The following is a 7118-nucleotide window of genomic DNA, read 5'->3' as shown; positions in this document are numbered from 1 at the left end:
CTGGATCTCCGTCAGGTGGAATCCTATCGCATTTTTTAAAAAGTTTGTATGTAGTGTGGTGATGACATCATGAAATCGTCACAGCAACAAAAACATTCCTTTAATGTTGAGTTTTAAATGTTTGGATTATAATTCAACTCATAAATTGTACCATTTCTTTTTCACTAGAAGTGACTGATTTGACTTTTTTGTATTTATTAGCAAAACCTACAATATAAAATATATTTTCTTTTTTGTCTCACCTGCAGGAGTCAGGATTGTGATCTCACGTGTTTTTATATTGAGTTTTATATTGACATTTGGTTTCCACAGCAACGGACGTTACGTGTCGCCTCATCAAGCTGTCATTCATTTGGCGGCTACTTGCTAACTATTTGCTAGGCTATATGCTACATGCTAACATTAACTGTCACATCAAGACAGCAGATTGACGTCACCTTCAGCTAAATGACGGCTGTTTGCATGGTGGCAGCTCCACCACTAACATCTGTTCAACTTGTAGTTATTGTCAGTGAGTTGTCAATAAAATGCAAACAGCTGCACACTAGGAGCACATTTCAGCTTTAACACATGAACTTTGAAGACAAAGTGTTCACTGCCCATGTTCACAGGTGTTACAATGACTTTAATGTGAATGGCTGATCACTTACACCCCACCATGTTTGTTATAATATTTTCACAGTGGAAAGACGAGGCCTCCGTCTCTGCAGCCAGCCTGATTTCAGTCCATCTACTCTGCAACTTAGATCTACAGCCACGTCAAAATACTTTAGATGATCTAATAAAATACAACAATTACACAAAGAAATCCAACCAGTGTCATGTGATTATAGTTTTTTCATCTAAGCATGTTAAAAGCCAGGTTAGGCCTCAAGCTACTGTGTGTGCTGCAGCAGTTCAGACTAATCAGTTCCTTTTGAGGAACTACTGGCTGCATGGGCCTTTTTAGGAGTGACTTATATAAGTAACTTATAACCTAAGTTACATGCAAATGGTCACAATGACATGTTTTCCTTACTAATGCCATATAACCCTCTTTTACATCAGACTTTATGTTTTACTGACACTGATCGTGGTCTGGCCACAAGCTGGTCTGGTCTGGCTGTTCAACAACTGTCATGTGTGAACTGTAGCTGTTGGCACACCTGCCTTTCCTGAGGCCATCGCGACATAGATAGGTGGTGGTCAGGTCTGTCTGTCTCAAAGACATGTATATCATACTTTATTAAGTTAAAGATGAATTTCAGTTTTAAAAACACACACTGTGCTTCCTGTTTTATAGAAAAAACTTTTTAGAAAAAACTGTAAACACTAACAATGATTCTCATAGCACAATTTCTTAAACTATTACAGTTTTTTCTGATTGCTTAAACACTAACAATGATTCTTATAGCACAATTTCTAAAACTATTAATAGTTTTAACAAAATCACTCACTGAGTTTGCAAAACTAAAAGCAAAAAAACTGCTTTACACTCAATTTGCACTTTTGTAACACACAATTTGCAATTGCATAAATATAATCCACTTCACAGCACTCTTTTTGCTGAACTGTAAACACAACTCACTGCTTTACACACAACTTCCAAATGATCAACACACTCCTAGTAAAACTATGCACATTTATGGCTGGTATTTACACTATTTTGCCAACTGTCTGGCTACACTGTCACATGTGAGAACAGTTTTACATCATTAGTTCACTTTGCAATCAGCATGAGCTCTGTAAATAAGCCACAGGTAAGCTTCAGTGTGGAGAACAATGGAGGGAGAAGGAGACTGAGAAGAGTGAGAATTAGAGGAGGATGAGGACATGAGGAAGCAGGAGGAAGAGGAAGAGGACGAGGAGGTGAAGAGGAAGGAGGAAGGGTAAGAAGAAATAGAATTACTGATGTCATCGGAGCTACAATAGTGGATCATGTGATCAACCATGGAATGACCCTGAGGGAAGCTGGACAACGGGTTCAGCCTGAGCCGCTACACTGTAGCAAGCATCATAAGGACATATTGATGAGAATGGGTTAGTACAGTTCCCTCACTCTAAGTTTTTCTCTAATGAGAAAAACATCAATACTGTACATGTAAAACTGAAACTGTTACTCCATAGAATTGCTAGACATCCAGCATCTGGAAGGAGGCATGCGAGGATATGGACCAGGCATCATGTCAGGCCTGGATACGGCACTCCAGGAGACATGTTCCCCGGTGCCTTGGACTAGAAGACATTGCATGTGATGTTGATGAAATTCTGTGGCCGGACCCAGAGAGACAATGAGACTGATTTTCTCTCTCTCTCTCTCTCTCTTTCAGTGAAATTGTATGTTTTCTAGTGTTTGTTTTGATGTGTGTGAATAAACATTCATACTTGAAATTTGAATCCCTGTGTTTATAGAACTATTTATGACAAAAGTTTGACCTCACATGGACAGACCTTGTGCACAGAGAAAGCAAAAGCCAGATGTGTTTTCAGTTAATACCATCAGTGTGTAGTTGGCACATTGTGTGCTTAGTAATATGATGGTTTGTGTTAACTGTGTGGTACAAAAATACCATTTTTACAAAGGTTTGAAGAGTTAAGCAAGATGTATTAGCTTTTGCAAAAGATCTACAATGTTTTGCTGATTTGGTGTAAGGTTTTTTTATTTGTGTGTAGAGTTTTGCACAAATAGCCAATAGTTACAGAAATGTGCTTAAGCAATCAGAAAAAACTGTAATAGTTATAGCAAAATCACTCACTGAGTTTGCAAAACTGATTTTGCTGATTTGGTGTAAGGTTTTTTTTTATGTGTGTGTAGAGTTTTGCACAAATAGCCAATAGTTACAGAAATGTGCTTACAGTTTTTTCTGATTGCTTAAACACTAACAATGATTCTTATAGCACAATTTCTAAAACTATTAATAGTTTTAACAAAATCACTCACTGAGTTTGCAAAACTAAAAGCAAAAAAACTCTTTACACTCAATTTGCACTTTTGTAACACACAATTTGCAAATGTATAAATATAATCCACTTCACAGCACTCTTTTTGCTGAACTGTAAACACAACTCACTGCTTTACACACAATTTCCAAATGATCAACACACTCCTAGTAAAACTACACACATTTATGGCTGGTATTTACACTATTTTGCCAACTGTCTGGCTACACTGTCACATGTGAGAACTGTTTTACATCATTAGTTCACTTTGCAATCAGCACGAGATCTGTAAATAAGCCACAGGTAAGCTTCAGTGTGGAGAACAATGGAGGGAGAAGAAGACTGAGAAGAGTGAGAATTAGAGGAGGATGAGGACATGAGGAAGCAGGAGGAAGAGGAGGACGACAAAGACTAGGAGGTGAATTTAGAGGAAGAGGACGAGGAGGTGAAGAGGAAGGAGGAAGAGTAAGAAGAAATATGTCATCAGAGCTACATCGGAGCTACAATAGTGGATCATGTGATCAACCATGGAATGACCCTGAGGGAAGCTGGACAACGGGTTCAGCCTGAGCCGCTACACTGTAGCAAGCATCATAAGGACATATTGATGAGAATGGGTTAGTACAGTTCCCTCACACTAAGTTTTGTAGGTGTACCATACTCTAATGAGAAAAACAACAATACTGTACATGTAAAACTGAAACTGTTACTCCACAGAATTACTAGACTTACTAGAGTTTTCTTGTGTGAAGCTCACAATTTTCTGGGGGAGGACCCCCAGGCCCCCTTTGCACAAGGTGTCACCTCCCAATACAGATGCACAGTGGAGAGCGTCCTGACAAACTCCATCACAGTCTGGTATGGGAACTGCACCGTTCAGGACAGGAAGGCTCTCCAGCATGTCATTACAGTTTTTTCTGATTGCTTAAACACTAACAATGATTCTTATAGCACAATTTCTAAAACTATTACAGTTTTTCTGAATTGCTAAGACACATTTCTTGAAACCTGCTCTCCTTTTCTCTAAACTGTGAACACAAAACCCAATTTTCAAGCTACATTCACAAAACCTCTGACTCCTCTTGCAAAACCAAACATTTGACCCAAAACCATTTTAACTTTAATCAAATTCACTCACTTCCGTCAAAAACCACACAAAACCAGCTAATGGGCAAACACAACTTAGCAATCATTACACACTACATAAATAAATGCAAAACACTGTGGGATATCAGGAATAATTTTATTCTTGTACTCAGATTTAAACAAAAAGAAATAAAATAAAGCTTTAAAAAAACTGCAGCAAAAAAGAGAAACAAAAGTTATATAAAGAAAAAAATAAATAAGACATGTTTATAGCATTTATTCTGCTTCAGGATCACGCCTCTCTGCTGGGTGAGGCCACAGGACTTCATCCACGTCACATGCTATGTTCTCCCTTGCAAGGCAACGGGGAAAGAATCCTTTAGCATGCCGAATCCAGCCCTGGCAAGATTCCACGCTGATGTCGCCACATGCTCCAGTCATTGCTTGAATTAGGTTTTCCTGTGTGTAAGGGTTATGATCATACACTTTCCATCTCCATGCCGAGAAAAACTCCTCGATAGGGTTTAAGAAGGGAGAGTATGGTGGAAGAAAGACATTAATAAAATGCTGCTCATTTTGAAACCAGTCGCGTATTCTCGGACCACGGTGAAAGCTCACATTGTCCCAAATGACAACACACATGGGATGCGCCGCCTGCTCGCGCTCCCTCTGCTCAAGCAGAGCACCCCGTAGACCATCCAGGAATGTTAGTAGCAGTTCGGTGTTGTATGACCCAACAGTAACATGACTGTTGAGAACCCCATAGCTGCTGATGGCAGCACAGATGGTTACATTTCCACCACGCTGGCCAGGCAGTTCAATAATGGCACGTTGACCTATCACGTTGCGACCTCTTCTTCTCCTTTTGGCTAGATTGAATCCAGCTTCATCCATGAAAATGTATTCATGAGGAATAGCCATTGAGTCAAGCTCAAAGATTCTCTGTCCACAGTGAAAACTACATTTAGTTCCATAAATGACACAGTAAGATGTATAAATGTGCTGCTTCCCAAACTACACAGTACTTTCTAGTAATGAGTTTACTTACTTGCACATATTGACATCGTAGCTCTTTCACTCTCTCACTGTTTCGCTCAAAAGGTACCCGATAAACTTGTTTCATCCTTATCTTGTTGCGTTGCAGGACACGATCAATAGTTGACAGACTCACACTATTTATTCCCTCGAAATGTACATTGTCTTCTACAATCTGCTGCTGTATTTCATGCAGTCGAATTGCATTGTTCTGACGGACCATATCCACAATAAGTATCTCCTGGTGTTGTGAGAACATGCGTGTCCTTCCACCTGCATGAGGCCGTCTTTCAATTCTGTAAAAAGAACCCCATTTAGTTAGAAGTATACACATACACACACATTTTATTCAGTAAATGTTTTCAAAACACAGTACCATGGAAAAGTTATGTCTCATTGTCCCCTTTCTGAGACAAGTATACTTTACCTGTTTTCTTCTCTGAAGGTCCGGATTATAGAAGCCACTGAGAACCTGCTTAAGTTTGGTTGCACACGTTGCCCTGCCTCCCTCATAGTCATGCCATGCACCAGAACATGATCTATGACAGTTGCTCGAATGTCATTTGAAATTATTGATCTGCTTGGTCTTTGTCCTCGCCCACCACCTCTGACACGGACTCCTCTTCCTCTTCCACCTCTTCCTCTGTTCTGCTCCATTGTTGGATCAACTCATGCCATTTGCATTTGACTAGGCTTAAATACTGCTTGCTAATTGTGTGCACTGATTAGACACATGTGTTTTCAATTTTGAGTGGTAGTGTGTAAAGGATGAGAAGAGTGTGTTAGTTGTGTTTAACTTCTGTAGCCTGTGTGCACCATTCTGGGTACAAGTGTATGACACTGCAAAGTTGTGTTCTGTGTTTGAGAATATGTTTAGAGTTTTGGTAAATGGGCGATTCAGATTCACAAATTGTGTCCTAAACAGATGAATAGTGTTTAAGATTTTGACAACAGTGTGATTGATTTGATAAAAGAGTTTTGGCAGTTGCCAGTTTAGTTTTTACAATGGGATTTAGTGTTTTAGCAATTCAGAAAAACTGTAATAGTTTTAACAAAATCACTCACTGAGTTTGCAAAACTAAAAGCAAAAAAACTGCTTTACACTCAATTTGCACTTTTGTAACACACAATATGCAATTGTATAAATATAATCCACTTCACAGCACTCTTTTTGCTGAACTGTAAACACAACTCACTGCTTTACACACAACTTCCAAATGATCAACACACTCCTAGTAAAACTATGCACATTTATGGCTGGTATTTACACTATTTTGCCAACTGTCTGGCTACACTGTCACATGTGAGAACTGTTCTACATCATTAGTTCACTTTGCAATCAGCATGAGCTCTGTGAATAAGCCACAGGTAAGCTTCAGTGTGGAGAACAATGGAGGGAGAAGGAAACTGAGAAGAGTGAGAATTAGAGGAGGATGAGGACATGAGGAAGAGGAGGAAGAGGAGGAGGAGGTGAAGAGGAAGGAGGAAGGGTAAGAAGAAATAGAATTACTGATGTCATCGGAGCTACAATAGTGGATCATGTGATCAACCATGGACTGACCCTGAGGGAAGCTGGACAACGGGTTCAGCCTGAGCCGCTACACTGTAGCAAGCATCATAAGGACATATTGATGAGAATGGGTTAGTACAGTTCCTTCACTCTAAGTTTTGTAGGTGTATCATACTCTAATGAGAAAAACAACAATACTGTACATGTAAAACTGAAACTGTTACTCCACAGAATTACTAGACATCCAGCATCTGGAAGGAGGCATGCGAGGATATGGACCAGGCATCATGTCAGGCCTGGATACGGCACTCCAGGAGACATGTTCCCCGGTGCCTTGGACTAGAAGACATTGCATGTGATGTTGATGAAATTCTGTGGCCGGACCCAGAGAGACAATGAGACTGATTTTCTCTCTCTCTCTCTCTCTCTCTTTCAGTGAAATTGTATGTTTTCTTGTGTTTGTTTTGATGTGTGTGAATAAACATTCATACTTGAAATTTGAATCCCTGTGTTTATAGAACTATTTATGACAAAAGTTTGACCTCACATGGACAGACCTTGTGCACAG

This window comes from Parambassis ranga, chromosome 21 (assembly GCF_900634625.1).
Source record: "Parambassis ranga chromosome 21, fParRan2.1, whole genome shotgun sequence".
Classification (NCBI taxonomy): Eukaryota; Metazoa; Chordata; class Actinopteri; family Ambassidae; genus Parambassis; species Parambassis ranga.
Note: the sequence above shows the minus strand (reverse complement) of the source record.